Raw genomic sequence first — 23,224 nt, 5'->3', positions numbered from 1 at the left:
AACAACAACAACAACAACAACAACAACAACAACAACAACAACAACAACAACAGAATCCCTGGCTAGCCTGGCCTGAAAGAAATTCACTTCCTGGCCCCATAGTGGCGATCGGCATTTCCATGGGGATGCAAGAAAGGGCCACAAAAGCCAAGCCAAGCCCAATTACAATCCCTTTTCCCCACTCACTCGTAATCTGCCTAAATTCAAAGAAACAACATTTCTGCAAGATGGCTATCTAGCCTCTGCTTAAAAACCACCATTGAAGGATATCAATGGAATGGAATGCCTAAAACATTGCAGTATTTATTATTACTAATAACTACTGAGCACTTTGCCTAACAAAAACCTTCATTCAAGCATGGTCCTTGGATAACCTCCAGAGGGCAACTGGAGAACACTTACCACCAATGCTTTTCTTTAATGGCCCCAGTTTCTCCTACATAAAGGGCCACTTTCCAAAGGGCACGAACAATTGCAACGGAACAATTGCAATGGAAGAAGTGCACACTAAGCAGCAGTTAGGACTTTGTTTTCTCCATAATTTTGCTGGCACAGAAAATAATACTACTCATTAAACCACCATACATAATTGTTGCTCAGGCAGCTAATGAAGCATGATTTGTCATCCTTCTTTGATCTCCTGTCTGTAGCTCATCGTTGGGAAGTTCCCTTCTTGCACAATGAAGAATGACACGTGTGTGTGTACTGGGGGGCTTTCCGCACTGGGATCCTTGTAGCAAATTGTTTACTGAACGAAAAATCGCCATTTAAAATAGTGCAATTCGTCATTATGCATACCTGACTTTGTAGTGGAATCCAGTTGCGTTTCTATCGTTTCCCACAAGTTTCTGGTCTCAGCAAAAATCGCTAGAAAGGAAGCACTATTGCCGAGCTCGTCCCGCCCCTGGCCGTCAAGCAGCCAATGGGCAGCTGTTAGCATGCTCCCAAACAGCCCCTTTCCCTTTAAGAAAGGTTTAAAAAAAAAAAACCACACACCCATTGCAACGAATATGTGTTGATTCGTTGCAACGGAGAGACCCATCAGCTGGCAGATGTGTTTGAGCTGTCGTTTCATCGTTGCCACGCTCCCCCCAAGTGAAACCCCCCCCCCTCACGGGCCCGATTTTCGGCCGAAAACAGTGTAAAAAATAAAGGGAAAATACATCAGCCAACGGGCTTCTCTGTTGTTTGTGCTAAACAGCTCTGGGGAGGGACTGAAGCCGGGGAAGCCTCTAAACAGGCTTGCTGGTGGGTTGAACTTCGCTCGCTCGGAGAAAAAAAAATGGCGATCGCTTCGCCGGAAGATCAGAGGAGAGAGCCAGGGGGAGGGACTTTGTAGAAACCACAACAATGGTAACGCACAGAACTTTCCCGCTAGTGTTGCAGATTGGTTGCAGGAGTGTAGCGCTTTCCGGAGGGTGAATCCACTTTTGGGGATTTCCCTGAAAGCGCTACAAGGAAGCGCTTTTTGCGGATTGGTTTCAGGTGTGTGGCAGATTGTCAACAACGTTGTGCATAATGGCAAATCAGTAGCGTTTTCAATTGGCAACCATTGTGCGATTTTGAAGGTGTGCGAAAAGCCCCCAAGTTTAGTCTGTCTGTCTGTCTGTCTATCTGTCTGATTTTCCTCTAAAGAGCTCAGGGCAATGTGCATCTTGACAGCAACTTTGTGAGGTCTATTTTGCTGACTGAGAGGGATTTATTCAAGTCTACCCCATACATTTCTTGGCTGAGTACAGATTTAATTCCAGTTTCCCCTCCTCAATCCTGGTTGAGTACTCTAACCCTTTTGGGTGGTAGCTTAAGATCCAAGCGATCTGAGCCTCTTAGGCACCAAGCAGTCCCTGGACAATCTGGGGCAAAATAGAATTTGTTAGGATTAAACATGGACACAATTTAATTAGCTGTCTTCTTGGTTGAAGTAAGAATATGTTACTGGTTGGGAAAATGCCTACAATATTCTTTGGTCCTTCCTTAGTACACCTTGATGGACAGGATGAAGAATGTGGCAGCATGTAGCCTGCCGTTCTGCTCAGCGAGGAAGGAAGAGCCACTGAAGTTGAAGGAAAAACTCCTGATACTTGCGGAAGGCTTAAGCCCATTACTGAGTGGAAGGGTCAGCAAATTGGGAAGGACATATCACAATAGTTGTTGAAAGCTGAAGCACAAATTTAGCTAAACTAGTGAAACCCAACAGAGTTTAAGACTATAATATATATGAGGATTTTGCCCACTAATCATTACTAAAGTAGCATTACACAGCTGCTGACACTGTGCAAGAGAGAGAATTTTGGCAAGCAGATAGTAGTAAGGCAGGAATGGAAGTTATTCTGATCAGGAACCATGATCTGGCACCACCCATATGCTTCCTCCGTCAGGATACTACTAGTGTGGGAAGAAGTAACAGAGAAACAGCTCCCCTGCTCTCAAGTGGACAATCAAGATAACTGAAACTCCCATGATAACTGTGGTTTAGGGCAGCATAAATACTGAACATTGTTAGTTGCTACACCAGGGTTATATCAGCATTACACAGTTGCTATTGCTTTGCCCAAAGCAGAAAAGCAAAATTATATCATTACAAATAGGTGAGAATGAAGCAGCACAGCATGCCTGGCAACTGTGCCATCTCCACCAATCGCCACAACATTGTTGACAACAACCACAATGAAAAAGCCAATCAGAGTGCCAGGCAATGGAGCCAATATCCTCATGTAGGCGACTATCTGATCCACCCATGCTCCCAAATGTATCTTATTGTGCTCCTCCCACCACTTTACAATTCCATCCATCCATCCATGACTCCTTCTCAAGCCTGTTTGGTCCTTGGTCTCTGTGATTCCTTCCGCAACACACACAATTATCGTTGACTTGTAGGAGGTCATTTTGGTCTAGAATATGACACCATATGCCAATGTTGGGTATAAACAAGGCCACAGCTTCATTACCTCCCAACAGGAGGGTTGGTGCAGCATGAGAGAGGGAGCCTGGCCTAGCAGTCAGCAGTCTGCACAAAAGCCCATGGAGTCCAGAGGTGCCCTGGAGATCTGCACCATTCCCAGCTGGGAGAGCAGATCCCCTTGCCTACTGAAGTCTGCCCTAAGGGAAATGACCTATGCATGGGAGCCAATGGGCACCCACCTCATTTGGCTGCCTGGCAATGAGCCCCTGGCCTCCCAGCTAAGTAAGGCGCGCCATCTCTTATGGAGGCCCCGCACCCCAGAGAGTCCGATCGCACACCGAACTCCCTGCCAACAGGCTCCATCCCATGCAAACCTGCAGCTGTGATGAAATATTAACCATGAAACATCCTCCTCAAACACTAGAACAAGGTTGTTTTCACATCAACGCAGGGTGAGTTGGAGGGAAGCTGCTCCATGGCATCCTGGGTGAAGCGGCTGGGACCTGAGCATGTGGTGCCTTTATAGGTGCTGCAGGTCCCACCTACCCACTTCAGTATTGTGCACGTGTACGTGTGTAGCTTGCACCACAAAAGGCCACTGGAGTGGCGTGTCTGCCTCCAGCCAGACCTCTGCAACATCAGCCAGCGGCCGCAGTGAATCTTGGCTGTGCATTCCCGCCTGTGATATGGCAATTAAGACTGCTGAACATTGCCTTTGTTGTAACCCAAATGGGAGAAAAGCCAGAGGAGCACTGAGCTTTTAGGATACTCTCCCTGCATAAACCAGATTCCTATATCCCTGGTCTAGTCATTTAATGGTACAATCCTACACACAGAAATAAATAATTTGCCCTCTGTGGATCACACTCTATGTGTATTGTCCCTCCCTGAACATGTATCACCAATAGGGAGAGAGCACTCTGCCAATGAGGGTCAATCAGTTCAAATTGCACTCTGCCAATGAGGGACAATCAGCTCAAATTGCATGCAGACAACTTACTCCCTACCTGATTGGTCCTCTTGGGAGGGTGTGCTGTCAATAGGGAGAGAGAGCTCTTCTAATGAGGGCCAGTCATAGGGCTCAGCTGTACTATCCCTATGGCCTCCTGAGTGAAAGAGGTGCTGGCCTCTCTGAAAGGCCCTGCTGCTAGTTAGTTGCCCCATCCTCAACCACTTCTCACCTTCCATCTCCCACAGGCAAGGGTGGGAAGCCAACTGCTTCCTTTGCCTCCTTTGATCTCAGGTTACAGCTCTCTGCTGGAAGGAAATACAGATGAGCTGCCAGGAAGGCAAAGAAAATCAGTTTTTCAAAAACAGAATGCCAAGGACAGACAGAATGCAATGAATTTCTTAACTCAGTCCAGTGAGTCAGGGGTTTGTTCAGGCAGTCCAAGGGAATCAGCAGAGGGAGTAGTTCCACAACCTAGACCTCCCATCCTAAAGTTAATGCAGGCTGTCAGCAGGCTCTCTGTCCTCACTTTGTGATGACTCACAGACTTCTGCAGTCAGCAACAGTCTTGCTAACATGGTGTGGTTCCTTTTAGACTGGAGCTGCCTTCCAGCACATAGCTGGCATTGCTTAATTGGCTCAGGTGAGCCAGGTGGGCTGACTAGGCAATGAGCTGCAGCTGGAGCTAGACAGAGGAATGAGGAGCTCCTGCAACAACTTTGGAATTTACGTCCTGGTTTGTTTGCAGCTCCATTTCCTCCTGCTAGTCAGAGTTCTCTGGGGTAAGCTCTCATCCAGCTGAGGCTCAGGTGATTTTCCTTTGAGGAGTCTTCCCTAACAGACCCAGGCTGAGAACACCTCACCATGGCCCTGCAGCACACTTTGCTTTCCTCTACCCTCCCTCTTCTCAGAGTGGTTGGGGGGATCCTGCAGCCTTCCCCACCCAGCCTAGCCCTTGGGAGATATGGAGGGTGGGAAGTAGGCAGCCCATTCCTCATGGCCTTCCCAAAGCAGCCTGGCCTTTTGTTGATGTGGGAGTGGGGTGGGAAAGAGGCAGCACTTCATGACCCTCCCCACCAAGCTTGACCTTAGGGAGATGTTGGGGAGGGTGTGGGAAGGAGGCAGTTCATCCATGGCCCTCCTTGCCTGGCCCAGCCTTTAAGGATGGGGGGGTGGGAAGGAGGCAGCCCCCCACATACAGCCTTCCCTTCCTGACCTGCCCTTTGGGAGATGAAGATGGGTGAGAAGGAGGCAGCCCATGCCTTATTGTCTTCCACGAGCAGCCTGGCCTTTGGAAGATGTGGGGTTTGATGGTAAGATAAAGACTGTGGTGACCTGTGTAGACACTGTTTTATGGGGGTGGGGGTAGGAAGGCCAGTGTCCCTCTAAAGCAGCTGTTTTCTCCAAGAGAACTGATGCCTTCCTTCCCTCCCCCTCTTTATTTCTCTGTCTCTTTCCGTTTCATCCTGTCTTTCTCTCTTTCCTTTTCCTGGAGGTTTCCAGGCCTACATCTGGAAGTTGGCAACCCAGCTAGTTGGATATGGAGTCAGGAATCCAACCCAGCTCTTGAGATTAGAGTCTGCTACTCTTTAACCACTTCCCCACACTGGTTCTCAGGATTGAGTAGAAAGTGGGGGGAAGGGCCAGAGCCTTGGAAGGTCATAGTGCTGGTGTATGTGCTAGTGCCTGTTGTATTCCTGGGTGCAATGGACTTTGCCTCTGTATATAACAATGGTCAGGTGAATTGTGATAGCATTTCAAAAACATGGCATTTTGAAAAGCTGCATAGGAGACAATAGAACAAATGAAGCTTTCTTCCTCATTATGCTGCTACACTTGTTAAATTTCTGAGATCCTCAGAAGCTCAGTGAGGGAAAAGGTAGCAATCTTCGATTACGAATTGATGGTTTTCTACCAGCCATGAATGGGACTACTGCTGCAGCCTTACTTAAGATCTGCAGGGCATCAGGGAATGCGGTGAATCCCTATGTCTAGGATCCTTGAATGGCTGCTTTGTTGCCTGTAGAGAGACAAGACAGGCTGTTAGGATTGTCATGATCAGCATCTAAAATTACAGATCATTTGACTTGATTCAGGGTGTCACAATGTGCTTCTCTGTTCTGCATGTCTGAGCTTCATTGATCATGCTCCCAGTGCTCCCAGTATTTGAAGATTTACCTGTTTTTGGAGGGGGAAATGGGATAATATCCCCTCACTGATACAGCCTCGAAACTCTGCCTACAGCTGCTATTGATTTGACTCTAAGGATGAGTCATGAGTATTTGTCCAGTAATACCAACAAGTGGACTGAAGACCTTTGGTGTTCACCAAAAATGATGATTTCTGCTCTTCATAATCCTTCACAATGCATAGTAGGACCTTACCTGGGTTGGAGAGTTTGTAGCCAACAGAACCTCCTTTTCTGCAAGCTGTGTACTTGTCTGGTTTCTTTTGTGTGGCAGATGGGATTGTTCTGAAGCAAGTACACAACTTCCCCATGTTGTGGTAAGGAGGGAGAGATAAATGGGCACTAAAGGCTCCTGTCAGAGTCTACTAGAAGGGTTCTGAGAGAAGACAATTGTTGTTCTTAGGCCCTTTGTGTGTAGAGGGCAGATGTCCACAAATTATGGGTTGGTTTATTCACCAACTCTTATTTGTAGTTCTCACTGACCCCTCTCAATCTCCTGTGGTAGAGAACTCTGGGGAAGAGAGAGGGTTTCCCTCTCTTTTTTCTTAAGCAGCCACTTTTGCTTTCTGAGAAGAAAAGCTCAGCAGGAAGGGAAAAAACCACCCCTTTCCTCCCCCGAATTCACCATGAAGTGCAGCGAACTTAGAGGAAGCCAGTGGTGGCTCTTTCTGCCTTTGTGCTGTCTTTGGCAGAAATGACAGGGTTCAGACCTTTTCTACATAGGTAGAAAAAGAAACATTCAGGGGTTGCAGGATTTTAAAAGAAAAGAAGCTATATCTGTTATTTTAGTTTCATCTTTGATATAATTTAAAAAGAATATTCTTGAAAAAGAAAAGGACTTTTAGGAAAATCGTGCGTATTACTTTCCTGTTAAGTAGATACCCCACATTTCACTATCCAGAGGAGTCTCAAAACCCCTTCCCTTCCTCTCCCCACAACAGACACCCTGTGAAGTAGGTGAGGTTCTGAGAGGGCTGCTTGGTGAGTACAGCTCTACCAGGCCAAATGAGCTTCAACTGAAGCTCTACCAGGCCAGATGAGCTGCAAACCTGGTTAGAAGACTCCACTCTCAACCACAGCACCAAGCATCAGACCTGGTTTTCATTGGTTTTCATGGAACCAGTCTCACCCCAAGACCATGAAGTAATGAATGCTATCTGGGCATGGCCAAAGTGCCCATCCTACTCACAGAATAGCCATAACTTCCCACAAACCTTTCACATGTGCAGTGGCTTCATGGGCACCCGCTGGAACTTTCAAACAGCTTGAGAGATGAGGACCATTATTGGATCAATGGACTTTTTCTAATGGTTCCATCTTAATTGATTTGGCCATCCTAAAAATAAGTTCCATACTTTTGTCTTATTGGTTGCTTTATGTACTTTTTACTTTATCATTCTGGGTGTCCATAATTAGATTTCTGAAGAAGAAAGACCCATTCTGAGTCAAAACATGTTAGGTCTAAGGTTCCAAGTTGTATGGTGCATGTTATGTTTTTCTGTGAATAACCTCTGGGCTTAGTGTATGTCTTTTATTTCTTAATGTTCCAAGTTGCACACAATAAATGTGTCTGTAATTTTATGATTTACATTGCACAGACGTCCCACCTTTTGGTTCCTAACTGCCTTTCAGTTAGGTTATTTTGATTGAAAAGAAATCTCAGCCATGAGCTTCATGAGCTGTGTGGAATGAGTGGCAAGGAAAGTGGGGCTTAGAGGGGGAATTGACAGACAAGATGGCAAATGTAATTGCAGAAACCTGACTGTTGGCCTTGATGATCTGTGGTGTGCAAAGTGCTCCCTTTGTACAGAGGGACCTTTCTGTACAAAATCCCTCATGGCCAGAGTTCTTCCCACTGGTGGACCTGGGTGTTTAAGCCTCTGCAGATATGGATGCGGACTATGGAGGCCTATGTCATGTGCTGTAATGTGACCAGTGTTTCTTCGGTTTAAGAACATGTAGACTCGTGGTGCTGTGCTGTGTCTGGATGCTGAATAAGCCTGCAGCGTGTCCTCTGGCACTGCTTGGCAGAGAGGAAGGGTGTGGGGAATTTTTTCTAGGGACCACCATGGGCTCCAGTGGGGGTGTTTCCCTTTTACCAGAATAATGTTATGCTGAGGGTGTGGAGGTGGTACAAATCCTTGGGAACCAAACCCAGATCCTTCGGCATCTCCTCTCACATTTCCTTTTTGCCCTGCTAGACTAATGTAGCTTAGGGTTTGCACTGTGTGGGGTGGGGCTGTATTTCGGTGCGGCAAAGCCAGCAGAAGCTTCTCCTATAGTCAGAATTTGGTAATGTTTCATCTCCACTGAACAAGAGTTGTTCCAGGATAGGCCCCTTCTGTTAGGCTCTTCATCACAAGCAAGCCCTGAATTACCCATGCATCACTTGTGCAGCGTGACATTCCTAAGCAGTAATTGCCTGCATTATCTCAGAGAATACTGACGGAGACTCGCTTCTTTCCCACATTGCCTCTGAGCCTTGTGGCACATGAGCTCCTGTGGGTATGAAAGCCCTCATGCACTTCCTTGCCAGATGGGACGTATGCAAGGATTCTGTGGGAGGGAAACTTTGTTGGCATGACTAGTCTGGTTACAGGAACAGGAACCGCCCTCCTGTCCATAGAATAGAACAGATGGGAAGCAGCGTCTGCTAGAGTCTGGACTGCGTGTTCTAGGGGGGGAAAGACAAGGCAGATTTCTTCCCTTTGGGCGCTGGGGTTTGTTTTTTTTTTTTGCCCTTTCTTTTAGAGCCTCTTATTCACTCTCTTCTCCCTCCTCCTTACATACAGTTTATTACAGGATGAATGGCAGCGTGTCAGAATCTTCCAACACTTCTGCTGTGTGGGATTGCCATTATTAGCTGAGCAGGCCCAGGCAGCAGCAGAGTCATGTCTGTCACGTTAAGAAACTCTGGGCTGGAAGAGGCTGGGATGGCAGGGAAGTCTTCTGGAAGGGAGCTAGTGGTCCTCCAGATGTTCATGGACTACAATTCCCAGGAGCCCCTGCCAGCAAATGCTGGCAGGGGCTCCTGGGAATTGTGGTCCATGAACATTTGGAGGGCCACAGGTTGACTATCCCTGAATTAGGCCACTCAGAAGACTATTCTGGAAATACCTCTGCATTTTGGGATAAGCGTGCCCTTGAAGAACTTTCCCTCAGAAAGGACTGGGAAAGAGTGGCATGGAGTAATAACTATTATTTAGAGTGCAACCATTTTTCATAGCAGCATCTTTTAGAGAAGTGATTTCCTCATGCTTTATCTAGCTTTTCCATATTGAAGAAATGCTGTCCTCCCCTGCAAACTCAGGAGCAAAACGTTTCAGGAAAGAGGAGGGATTTGTTCACCTTGACTCTTCAAGCAGAATCATTGATTCACAGGCACAGAGAAGAAAACATCTCTACACTCCTTATTTTAAAAAAATTAGCATACTTCACATACAATGTTGCTCTGAAGCAGCAGAACAAAGTTTGAGTCCTGTGAAGTAAGTAGATATATCAGATTTGGAGATGGGCAGATGTACCCTTCTTAATTGTGGAATGCCAAAAGTAATTAACTGAGACCCTGCTATTATGCTTCATTTATCTTGTCTCAAGAGTGGAGGCAGCTTTATAGTAGCCACATCTTTGAAGTGGTGCACCCTCTCAAAGAATAGGATACTTTATTATTTCCTCCACACCTGAGAGAAGTTGTATGGAGCATAACAGCTGGGTCTCAGTTAATTACTCTCAGCAATCCACAGTTAAGAATGGTATATTTGCCCATCAACCTTCAATTTTGATATATTAATTTCCTTCACTATGTTTTCTTCCAGAATTAAACCTAAACAAATGGTGACCATATAAACTAAGTTTATTATTCCAGTTTGGGCCTTGCATCTATTAAACACCTTTATTATGGTGTATGCTAATGCTAATTTGCTGCTCTCTTTCTATTCTATTGATTTATACAGTTGGTAACTTCCCTTTCAATGTATCTAAAGAAATCTGCACGCACCCAAAAGCTTCTACCATGAATAAAACTTTGTTGATCTTAAAGGTGCCTCTGAACTCAAACTATGTTCTTTTGTTGAAGGGAGTGGACTAAGCCCACAAGCCATGAAAACACTGGGTAGAAATGGTTTTGCAGAGTAGCTAGGCAACCTTCTTGCAGTCTCCGGAAACTTCACAATAGGAAGTAAGACCATATGCAGTAATTCCTAAGAGGCAGTTGCTAGGGAACCTTGATGGTAGCATAGCTAGCATTCTAACTTCATCTGCATTATTATTTTGTTAATTGATTTTATCCTTATTCTTGATTTCAAAGAAGGTTATTGCAGTAGCAGATTGCTAAACCTTAAACTCTAAAAGGGACACATCACTTGAGAAGACTGCAAATGTCTTTAACCTTTAAACTCTGCCAACCCAGAACTGCTGGGTTCTGGGTCCAGCATGAGCATTCAGACTGAAATAAGAGAGACAGTTTTTCATAGGCAAAGAGGAGAAGAAACAGAAAACGGTAGTTTTCTGCAATATGCAGAATGTTTTCTGCATAACTACCTACTGGATAGGCTTACAGAAGGCAACTACCTGATCTGAAAGGTGAAAATGAAAACCACTTGCTAGAGGTGGGATTGTGGCATGCCATTAGAGAGCCATGACTGGGAGATGACCAGCAGGCAGGACAGAGGACTTGGGATTCTGATAGCAAGAACACAAGAGGAGTCCTGATCAAAGGTATGACAGATAGATATCTATTAAGATTAATGCAAATGAACACAGCAAAAGCAGTATGGTCAGAGTTTATGTTAATACTGGCTGAAACAAGTTCAGAGTTGCTACACTTCTAGTGGGTTCTATAAACAACCATTCTAGTGTGCTTCATTTATGATCTCTAGAAGCTTGTTTTTAAGATATGACTCAAGCATATATTTGCCCAATCAATGTGAGGGGAATTGAAGTCACCCAATATTACAATATTTGGTTGCCTACATTATTTCCTTCACCAAACTCTACCTCCTGGTTTTAATATGGGAAGGGGATAGTATGCCCACATTTCTAAGTAACCCTTAGGACCTAGTATTTACACTCAGTGTGATTTCATGGCGGAGTTTTTTTCCCTTAATGTTTTCTGCCTCACTTGTCTCTATGCTCTGATATACAGAACAACACCACTCCTAACATGCCCCTTGAAGTCCTGTGTATAGTATTTATATGAAGATATAATAGTGTTGCATTGATTTTCCCCATTCTATCTGATTCCTGAAATGTCCACTATATGTCTGAAATGTCCACCCTTATTTTCCCAAGAATTCACTATGCCGCCTTTTTGAGATAAATTCTTATGAAGGAGAGGGCCTCCAATCCTGTTAACTTTCCCCAAGAAGTCAGTCTAAAAGCTGCTTGAAAACTGCAGGAGGAAAATACACATAGGAGATATGTACCTTGCATCTCTGAACTCCATACCCCGCTCCCATACAGCATATACTAGGGGTAAAAAGCCCCTCCTCTTTATGCCATTCAGGTTTGGGTTAGATGACCAGATTCTGCTTACTGAGCCCTGAACCTCTAAACAATTTAGAAGGATTGCATTATCACACTGGACAGTGGAGGTGAGGTTTGGAGGCAGTGAGCAAGAATTCTCTCACCTAGCCCCAGGGCTCACCAGTCTCATGCGATTGTACTGGGAGGGGGGGGGTGGATTGCCTTATTATGTATCCCTCCTGATGATTCCTTGTGGATGCTCAGCTTAGATGTTGACTGTTTCTGCGAAAATTGTTGCAATGACCTCCCTAAAGTTCTATGGAATAATAAGCCTTTCACACAGAAATTGTGCTCTTAAGAAACAGATCTAAATGTTTTCCTTGTTTGTTGTGCAGTTTGAAAATCCTCAGAATTTCTCCCTCTCTCCTGTTTATCCAGTGAGAAGCGTGGGATTCTACTCCCTCCTCCATTCCCACCTCAAGTGAGCATGCATCAGCTCCTCTTACTATCTGCCTCTCCTCCTGCCCTCCCACACTCCCCTCCATTTTTTTAAACATTTTTAAACATGATCACATTACAGTGTGAATTTGTAGTAACAATAGTACTCATTTTCTGGGGATGGTCCAGAAAGGTAAAAGTCAAAAATGAGTTCATCATCCCCATCCCCACCTCCTCCATCTCCCCCTTCAGGAACTTCATAACTTTTGTGCAGGAAAACAGTTGTGTAATGGCAACTGACATGCTTTGTCTTCATGCATGCGTGGTGATTGAGTGCATCAACACAAGAACCCCTTGCTTAGGCAGTTCTAGTGTCATGGGAATCGAAGGATGGGGTGTTATTTTGATGTTTTTAAAATTTTGATTGCGTTATGGTGCAAGTGCATTATTGCTCATACTGAGACCAAAGGGAAAAAAAGAGGGGGGGGGGGATGCATGAAAGGAGGTAGGACTGAACACTCTCCCACCATAAATGCAAAAGACAAGATGTGATTGGACTCCTGACAAGGGATGGGAGAGAACTATAGATGCAGAATGCCAGGTGCAAATTCGGAGTCTGCATTTAGAATCCAATGCAGAATCGGTCTTTGTTTTTGTGTTGGCTCTGGTCTTTGTGCCACCCATCGGCTTGTCATTTTTTCTTGGCCAACAGTGTTCTTTTTCACCATTTCTTGCATAAGGAATTATTAACTAAAGTTATCCTCTACTCTGCCAACCACTGGCCCAGTTCCACAGCTCCTCATTCTTCTTCTGGTGATTCAATGACAGCAGCAGCTCAGGACTGCTCATGAAATGGAGGTTTAGTACCATCCTATACAGAGTTGCACATTTCTGAGCCCACTGACTTCAAGAGACAGACAGGTGTAAGTCTGCTTAGGATGGTACTGCTAAGGTATTTGTATGCTGTGATCAAATAGCCCCCTACTAATTATTGCAGGACACAGCCTCAGAAGACATGGGGCATTTAAAAAAAAAACAAAAAAAAACAAAAACAAAAAGGTTTTGATGCCTAAGGTGGAAAACAGTGGAATCCTCTCCCCTCTACTAGTTAAGGGAGGCCCTGTCTACTGGGACATTCTCTTGCATATGCATCAGTGAAATGCTGGCGTTAATCCGGGGTCTTTTATCACCCTGGGAAGGAAGGATGACTGCCAGCAGAAAGACCCAGCAGACTCAAGGATTTAACCAATATGCATTAAACTATTTATTAAGGCACTGTGAACAACATGCTACAAAAGCAACCACATAAGTCAAAGCAATGAAATAAAGAAGGAAAGTCAAGGAAATCAGAAAAATAAAAAGATACGTGATTACAGAGAAGAGTAATGGATGAATGGATAGTGACAGGGAATAAATGAATTGCTGCTCAGTGCCTGTTAACAGTTCTTGTAGTAGGATTCCTCAGGACAACACAACCACAATAATAGGAACTATGCAAGGCAACTGTTCATTGTGCTGGGTCTTGCACAGGAAAACCAAATAACTTTGTCACCAAGGATCAGTGCTGGCAACTTGTAGGAGGTTTCTAGGGCAGGGATAGTCAACCTGTGGTCCTGCAGATGTTCATGGACTATAATTCCCATGAACCCCTGCCAGCGATTGTGGTCCATGAGCATCTGGAAGACCACAGGTTGACTACCCCTGTTCTAGGGTATGGGAACATTTAAATGGATGCTGCTTTGACAGAAAACATCACTTCAGGTGTGACAATGGCAGTGATGCCATGATGTTGAGTTACAGTCTAGGATCCAACCAAGGAGTTTCTGGGTAGGCTTAGAGAGTTGCCCCAGGGTGATGACATCACTTCCAGTTTTGCTCCAGTATTAACATTGCTTGTCGAAGCCACCATCACCCCACCAAGCAGCAGTGAGGCACAGAGGCTGCCAGTGGGAAGACTCCTGCTGCAGTGGGAGGGTTGGCAGCCCCGGATCAAATTGACTCCTACCCTATCGCCCTTAACGGTGACTACGGTTTGTCACCTGAATGTGACTACCTCACCTGGGTTCCTGGTAGGGGCAACTCTGACATGTCCACATTATTAAAATCCCATCTCCCACATGAATCAGTGAGAAAATAATCTTCTTGCTATCCCAGAATCAAGGCAGACTCAGTTAATACTCCCCTGTTCAACTGAGGCCTATCAACAACCACTGATCCCATCCACTCAGCCTCCCTAAGTCCCTCCTCTCCTTGTTTCTCTGACTGACATTGCTCATACCGCTATTCATTCTGGAGGGATTGTTGTTGACATGCCTGGTGCCACTTGTCTGTCTTCTCCAGCTGCACACATCCGTGTGCCACTCCCTCGGTGGCTCTGACCCTTGTTCACCTGAGAGCTGGGATATAAATAACTCTGCACGGAAATGAATGTACTGATTGGGATTTAAATAACATTTACATAAAGCTCTGCCTCGAGTACTAATTAATTAAGCAACGATGAGTGCACCTTGATGGAGGCTTGTCTGATCACACAACAACGGGGGGGGGGGGGGTTGCAGTCACACCTCTCAAAGCCTTTATGTGGACAAAACATTGGCTGTGTCTCCACCAGACTGTACGTCTACACAGGCTGGATTTGTTTTCTGTTTAAGATAACCGTTATACAGCACCTGGTGTCCGAACAGCAAACTTTCTTATTATTCCTTTATCTTTTAGTGTGAAAAGTCATCCCCTCTGAGGCAAAGGTTCATTTGCTCTGATAGGGGGAATACATAGAACTAGGGTTGCCAGCTCTGGGTTGGGAAATACCTGGAGAGTTTGGGGGTGGGCTCAGGGGTGGGTGGGATTTGGCAAGGAGGACTTCAGTGGAGTATAATGCTATGGAGTCCACCCTCCAGAGCAGCCATTTTCTCCAGGGGAACTGATCTCTTTAGTTTGGAGATGAGCTATAATGCCAGGGGAACCCCAGTTCTCTACCTGGAGGCTGGCACCCCTACTTTTGCAGTGTCGGTGATGGAAACCAATGGGGAAGGCCAGTAAGACTCAGAGAACAGTAAGAGCTACTGATGGACTTATTGTGACTGAATTTGTCTAATCCACTTTTAAAGCCAACGAAACTAGTGGCCTTCCCTACATCCTGTGGCAATTAATTCCACAAAGAACATCCTTCTGTCTGTCCTGAATATACTGCCCATGAACTCCACAACTAGGGGGAAGGGGGGTGCTCTCCATTTCTTTTCTCCACCCCCTGCATGATTTTATAAATCTCTATTTGTCTCCCTTGGCTGTCTTTTCTCTAAATGTATAGCACCAGCTTCCTTGGCCTTTCCCCACACTGGCTGCCCCTTTCTGCACCTTTTCCAGCACTAAAATGTCCTTTCTGAGATATGGTAACCAGAACTGTAGACAGTATTTCAAATTCAGTGACACTACAGATCTAGACGAGAACATTAGGAAACTTCCTAATAATTCCTAGGAGTGCCTTTCCTGCCACTCCTGCATTCTGAGCTGACATTTTCATCAGGCTGCCCAAGACCCCAAGACGTTTTTCTTGATCAGTCACCACCAGTTGAGGGCCCACCCACCTGTATATATAGTTAGGATTCTTTGACCCAATGTGTATTATTTACACCTATTCGCATTCAGTGGTGGCCCCCTCAAGCCTGCCTCCCTCCTTGTCACTGAAGAATAGAGTTTCTCAGGTTCTGAAGGACTACCAGTTTCTTCAACAAGAAGGTGAAGCACCCCAACAACTTATGGGACATACTCCTGTGCACAGTGGGAAAAGTCAATGTTTGATGTGCAAGGGAGAAGACAACCCTGATGAGGACATCAAGAAAGCAATGAGATAGGATAGTATGTTCTCTCTCCTGTTAAGTGTCATTCCTTGTCTGTCACCAGGTTGCTACTCTTAGGGCAATGTCCTCCTTCTTCTTGGAAGTTGTATACTCACTCTCCTCTCTCCCTCAGAGACGTAGTTAGGAACCTATCCTTTATCTGCTCTTTAATCAGGTTGTGCACTGTTACTGTGCTAATTACTCTGCCAACATGTATGATCGCATCCCTGTTTGTTTGTCAGAACTGGATCTAAGTGGGCTGACTGCCATAAAAGAACTTGAATGTGGCATCTACAGGCAAGGTGTTGGTGATAATTTTTTTATACCATGCCAGCTGGGTAGAGGCAGCCTGCTCAGGATGGGAAGGTGGGCTATATGTATATTAATAAATACTAATAAATAACTGCTAAAAGAATTTGCTGCCTGTACACACATTTCCTCTTCCTTTTGTAACTCCCAAGGCTCCGTTCCAAATGTTGCCTTTTGCTGCAAGCAGATTTTCCATCAAAAGCAAGGTGTTGGTTTCCCAGTTTTCAGTTGCCCCTCTAAATAGCTGTGCTGCCATTTTATTGCAGGCATTGCAATAAAATGCCATCAGAGCCAGTCACTCTTGCATTCCCATCTGCTTTCTGCTCAGAGGTTTGGCTCATTCTCCTGCTCCCTTTTTTTCTCCTTGTAAGAATGGCTTGGCAACATTAAAGGCTAAGTTGCTGCACTTGGCAAAACAGCATTTTGCTCCACCAGCAGTTTGGATTAAAGACCTATCACTTTCCTCTGTCCCTCTTTGGAGAATGTTAAGGTTTGCACTTGCCCTGTGACCAAATACTAGGGCAGCCTGGGCCTGGGACAAATGGCAGGGGGGAGAGCATTTCTCCCCGTGTGGGACCCATTGGGGACTGTAATTTTTACCCACAGGGGGTGCATATACTTTTAATGCACCAAACGAGATGTGCTGCAGATATTACACATCTGGCTTCCCCTCCCCCCCCCCATCAGTTCCCTTCTCAGCCTTGTCCCCCCCCCCCCCCCCATGTTCTTACGCTACTCTAATTTTGGCACATGGCAGCTGTGGGAGGAGAATGATCACACAGGCCAGTGGAGAAGGAGAAGGGTGGAAAGTACACCCCCCCCCCCCAGTTGCCAGCAGGGACCTGGCAGCCTTATAACCTGATAGCATAAACCCTAGATGAGGCTATCAGGAATTCTTGTGAATTTCTTGAGAGACTCCTTTCAGACAGAATTGGGAGAAGAAACCATTTTGCTTTCACTGGACCTGGTATCGCCTTCCCCTCCTGTGTCTAGTAAGCCTGTGGTCTTTCAATCTTTCCCTAAAAGCTGCTGCAGTTTCCTGATGCCATGTGTATAATTTGCAATGCACTTTAGGATAAATCTGGCTCTGCTCCTGGCAACAGCTAATATCTTCAAGGCGGTATATCTTTGAGGGTATGGCTGCATATTCTTTGCTTTGTAAAACTTAGTCGATATGATTTAAGATGCCTGCAACTGCAGGCAAGACGCCAAAGTATAAAGTGTTTAAAATGTCTCCTGCTGCTGGTCCCTTGGCAAAGATATCTACAGTTTAACATTTCAGAAGCCTGAATACTTGTAACACGGACATATCCATGCCTCTTATGGATACGTGAAGTGCCAAATGAAAGGCTGTTTCAAGAATATTAGTTCTGGATGTCCATATATTTCCCAGAAAATGGAACCATAACCTTTAAAATGTAAACATAAGGTTGAGTTGAGGTATTAAAATTGTAGCCCCTTAGTGTAATGATGTGTGGCTTTATTTACAGTTCTAATCTTCCTGTTGTTTTTCTCATTTTGAATATAAGTCAAAATTGGTGAGTCAAACATGTATCACTCGAAAGAGTATAAAGACTGCTGTTTCTCTTGAGAAAGAAACATTGCTTCAGCAATTTCACTTGTCAGTTATACATGTCATTCCCAGTCTTTTGACATGTGTAAATCTTGTTTTTTTTAAAAAAAGGTTTTATATTATAGAACCAACTGTATTTTTAAAAAGTCATGGGGATATCAAACCTGAAATATTTTCCCCTATGCTAAGTTGTTTTTGCATAATACCTTGTCACATATTTTGCCTAACTTAATTTAGAAAATGTCTCACAACCTTGTTTTATTTTTCAGTTTTCTTGTGGCATTACAAATTCTGCTGCCAACAGATGTATATTTTCCAAACGTGGCAGATTTCCTTCCTTCCTTTTTTTTTAAACAGTGTGTGTGTGGGGGGGGGGGGGGAGGGAGGGGACTGAAAATCACTCCAGGAGAGGGAAATTGTGGAGGAGGGAGATGGAGCACTAAATCATATACCCTATTTCCCCTCTGAACAAGACATTCAGTTCTCATATTATGAACATTTATGATGATTCCGTTAACCAAACAATATATGTGTTTACTTCTCTCATGGGCAACCAGGGTTATGCTCAGTAACCAAAGCATAATCCTGACAGGATGGAAGTGCTCCTGGGGATCAGCAAGGCTGACATGGGGTTTAAGGTGTCTCCTGTTTTAGATGGGGCTGCATGCCCCATGAAGGAGCAGGTTTGGAGTATACTGCTGGACTAGAGTCTTTTGCTGGATAAGCCAGTGGGGGAGGGGGGCACCAGGAGTGCCCTATACCAGCTTTGACTGGTTAGTCAGCTGCAGCCCTTTTCTGGGCAGAAAATACCTGGCCACTATGATACAAGTCCTACCAGCATATAGGCTACTTTACTGCAGTGTGTTTTCTGAAGTTTCAATTGCATTCAGAAGTGTCAATTGCTACAAAATGCTGTGGCCAAGAGGTTGATTGGAGAGCATAGCCCATATGCAGTGATTCACCAATGCATGCAGACCACGTCCCATTCTGCACAACTTAGATAATGCACTTTCAATGTGCTTCTGCAGCTGGATTTTCCTGTGGAAAACAGAAAAATCTACTTCAAAAGTGTATTGAAAGTGCATTATCCAAGCTGTGAAAAATGGCCACACATGGCAGAAGTTTTGGGGTCATGTTTGAAAGATGTATAAAGGTTCTGTTTTGTTCCATCCCCCCCCCCCTCCAGAAAGTATACACATACTAGAGGAATAATACAAACAAACTACCAATGAGTTAGAATTCAATGGCTGAAGGATATCAGTTGCTATAAGAGTGGAAAGGGACAAAAGACAATGTGTGAAAATGTGGCATGTCTTCAGTCAATAGCACAATAGAAAGGTGCATCTCAAATGGCGAGAGTCACGTGTTAAATGGAACATTCAGCTAATAACACAATAGTAAAACTGGAAAGCACGATTTAAAGCCTTAGATTTATCTGGGCCTAACTTAAGAAGCAGCTGACCAAGCAGGGCTGCCAACTTTTGAACTGATCGCTCCTGCTGTCCCTTTAACATCCTTTTGATCTACAGCAATTATCAAATGATATTATTTAACCTCATGCCATGAAAAGGTTCTGTTGCCATTTCCCCTCATTAAACTTCTATTAAAGGGACAGAATTCTTTCTTTTTCTCAGCCAGTTGGCGACCTTACCACCGGGGCAGAGCTCCAGCATTTCTTTTCAATGCTTCAGCTCAGACATGGAACATACAAAGTAATACTGTATGAAATGGTGCCTTGAAGCATGTGCAAAGTGACCTTCCCTTTGGTAGCATATCCAGCCCTTGCATTCTTTGTCTTGGGCTCAGGGTCTTTCAAAGCAGAGAATGTGGTTTCCAGGAAGGCTTGGCATCTCTCATGTTTTAAACGGAGCAGTGGGCTTTTTAATGTTTGTCCACAGAATTTTTGCTAAACATGCGACCTGTCAAGCACATCCGTACCAAGCAGCCGGTGTGGGCCAGAGCAGGTGGGATATGGAGGCAGCCGTAGGGGGATGGCTCATCAGCATCTGCCTCTTTCCCTTGATGCCCAGGTGAGGAGCTTGCTGTGCTTGTCTGCCACAGATTCAAAAGCAATTGAAGCACACTGTGCGATGCTTGATCAAAGCCGCTCTGAATGTGCTTCTGAGTGTACCTGCACTCCAGTCTCCGCTGCCATAACCGCTCCCTCCTATGGATCTCTGCTGCTAATGCCGAACGAGAAAAGAGCACAGGAAGGGAGGGACGATGGGTTTGGAAACAACCCCCCCCCCCGCCACCCCAAATGAAGCTCAGCTACTCGCTCTTGAGCAAATTGGTTGCAAGTGGGATGCAAGCAGGTGGCTTCTACGCAGGCAAATGTTTTTTCCTCTCTCAGCCCTCTCGTGCGTGGCGTTTGACAAAGCCATCTTCCTTGCAGCCCTTCGGTCCTGACATTTTCACAGCATCCTCTCTCCTTGTTAACAAGACATTAGATAGGAAGCCTTTCGCTGTGTTGGTGTGTGTGTTTCTGAGCAGGCAGGAGAGCGAGAAGAATTAGACAGAAATGACCTTATATGAGAATGCTGTGAGCTGAGTGAAGATTAAACTTCATTAGCCCCCAAGGAGGAGACTAGCCATGGTGGAGGAAATATCCCTGGGAGACAAAGTCTTGTCTTAGGAGACTCTCCACTTCAAAACAATTTTTCAAGGGATATTTGCTATTTTCACATGCAGGGCATACATGCTAGGTCTATGTTCAATTTGGCCTTGTATTTTGCTGTGGAACTGTTTCATCAGGAGCAAAGCTTCTCCTAGAATAATAGAATCATAGAATAATAGAGTTGGAAAGGACCTTATGGGTCATCTAGTCCAACCCCCTGCATTATGCAGGACACTCACAACCCTATCGCTCATTCACAGCAACCTGCCACCCCCTTAAGCCTTCACAGAATCAACCTCTCCGTCAGATGGCTATCTAGCCTCTGTTTAAAAATGTCCAAAGACAGAGAACCCACCACCTCCTAAGGAAGCCTGTTCCACTGAGAAACCGCTCTAACTGTCAGGAACTTCTTCCTGGTGTTTAGACAGAATTTCTTTTGAATTAATTTCATCTGGTCCATCCCTCCAGGGCAAGAGAGAATAATTCTGCTTCATCCTCTACATGGCAGCCTTTTAAATACTTGAAGATAGTTATCAGATCCCCTCTTAGTCGTCTCCTTTCCAGGATGCACTTCTTCTGGCCCAGAAGACTGTTTCATTTAAAGAAACTAGCTGTTTATGGACTGCCCCCACAGTGATCCTAGGCCACCATTCCCATCCCCCGTGTTATGATACGTTTTTGCCACATTAAGCACTATTTCCCTTACAAGAGAAGATTGAGGAGAAATAGCAGTTAAGCAGTTCAGCCCTCTATTCATCAACTTTAAATAGGACAGGGTCCTATTAAATAAAAGAGTAAGGCCACCTGGGGAGGAGTTAGGGCGGGCCCTGTCCAGGATAAAAACTCAGAGGGCCCAATCAGGAGCCGCGAAGCGAGTGTCCATCCAGGGCCAAGCAGCCAATGGGGAGTGCCTTCCTATTGGCCCCTCACCAGGACAGACCAAAATTCCATTCACCCAGCCCAGTCTGGCTGCCAGTCTGCTCCTGACCACCGCAGGGAGAGGAGGTCAGCAGGGCTGCCAAGGGGGATGAGAACACAGGCTGTGCCAGCTCTTTTTGCCCCAAGGCTGTCCTAACTGCCATGTCCAACTGTAAATTGCCTCAGAACCCTGACAGAGCTGGCAGGAGGCTGCAGAGTGCTCCCTCTCCCCCTCCCCCCTTCAGGCCTGCTGCAAAGGAGCCTCTGACAGGCCCTGACTGAGGGAAGGAGGCCTTTCCAAGAGCAACGCTGGGGAGACTGAGGGCCTTCCTTTTGAGGGGGGGGGGACGTTCCCCTTCTGCCAAACAGTTGCCTGACAGGGAAGCCACAGAAAACCCCTTCTCACTTAAAATACTGCTCTGGCCGGGGGTTAGACACAGCCAAGCCATGTGTCTTTCTTCTTTGCAACTCTCTGCAGATTTGAGGCCACTGCACAGCGTTATTCTGCAGAGGACACTGGCTCTTTTGTCTCCTGTTTCATCTGCACAACAACCCTGTGCAGTAGGCCTCAAGTCTTTCAATTCAACAACAACCTGTGTGGGAAGCCTTAAATGTTTCTTCTCTACCACAACCCTGTCCAAAGTAGCCCTTTCTGCCTGGGGAGCTGATCTTTATACTCTGCAGGTGAGCTGTAATTCCAGGAGCTCTCCAGGCCACACCTGTAGGTTGGCTACCCCTGGGTTGGAAATATTCCTGGAGGTTTGGAGGTGGGACTTTCAAAATCGTACAATGCCTCAGAGTCCAGCCTTCAAATGAGCCATTTTTGCCTGCAGTTGGTAGGGAGTGGTGCAGGAGTGTCCCTCCTGGCCTATGGGTTATGGCCAGCCCTTATCAGCAACTGTTTGTATTCAGGCAGACCAGCATCAGTCCTGTGAGTCTGGAAAGTGCAGGAAGATCTAAATAAATATTTACAGCCTGAAACTAAATAGAGAACAAGTAAATGTCTGGAGACACATTGTAACTGAAATAGTAACTGGCAAATAACCTTGGCCTGGCAAATAAAAAAAAATGGTATTAAAAACCTTACTAAGGTCAAGACTGCTGTGCACAGACAGTCTTCCTCTTAGGGTTGCCAGCTTCCCTGTGAGGCTCGCTACCCCACCTCCCTCATGGGGAGTCTGCTATGAGGAGAGAAGGGGAAGACGATTGGAAAATGCTTTGAGACACCTGAGGCCTGCTGGGTCACTGCGGCCCATTCCCAGTTCTCTCAGATCTCTCACAACCCTACATACCTCACAGGTTGACTATTGTGGAGAGACAAATGGAAAAGGTGTTTGTAAACCGCTTTGAGACTCCTTTGGGTAGTAAGCAATAGGGTACAAAAATCCGTTCTTCTAAGGAGAAACCATGAAAGAAGCATGTGGGCACATAACATTTTACCAACAGTGAAAATATGGGAGACAGAAGGAACAGGGTGGACACCTGTGTACTGTGACTACCCTATGTGTATTAGGGCAGAGGGGCATTTCGGTGAATGTGGCCTAATTCACACAAGAAGGGAAATGACGCAGAACTGGGGGGAATTGGTTGCCATGTAATCTTCCCCTAAGTAGAGTCTCCAGTCTGATTTTCCCTTCACATATCTGAGGACATGGCTCTGGAAAGCTCATCTGTAACTACTATGCCACAATTCCCAAAGGTCAGTCCTCTCCCACAATCAACGAACATTCCACACCACAGGTTCTTGACACCCATATCTCCACACCCATGCCCTCATTTGCCACCATGCCACCACAACCTCCCACACAACACACATGACAACCCCATGCCCTTACAGACTGGACAACTCCTCCCCTTCCTCTTCCCACTGCCAAGCTCTAGCGCCCGTTGTGTTCTTGGAGACAACGGGCTTTGCCCCTAGTCTGTTATAATTTCTCTTTTCCCCCCTCGCAGTGGTCCTACAGAGTCCTTACTCTTATTCTTACTTGAAATATAACTAAAGAAGCCTTTTTTGCTATGTTTAGCACTTCT

The 23,224-nt window shown here is 45.5% G+C and overlaps 1 long non-coding RNA gene across 1 annotated transcript in view; it reads left to right on the top strand.

The window, feature by feature from the left end:
- Positions 1-5,041: 5,041 nt before the first annotated feature.
- The window catches only part of LOC143838238 (uncharacterized), a 35,877-nt gene continuing 17,694 nt past the window's right edge, over positions 5,042-23,224 (top strand). Inside the window, exon 1 of the long non-coding RNA XR_013231307.1 lies at positions 5,042-5,164. This is a non-coding gene — a long non-coding RNA (uncharacterized LOC143838238). The remainder of the gene's footprint in view (positions 5,165-23,224) is intronic.

Source organism: Paroedura picta, chromosome 5, assembly GCF_049243985.1.
Source record: "Paroedura picta isolate Pp20150507F chromosome 5, Ppicta_v3.0, whole genome shotgun sequence".
NCBI classification, from domain to species: domain Eukaryota; kingdom Metazoa; phylum Chordata; class Lepidosauria; order Squamata; family Gekkonidae; genus Paroedura; species Paroedura picta.
This window is presented reverse-complemented; position numbering and strand designations above follow the sequence as displayed.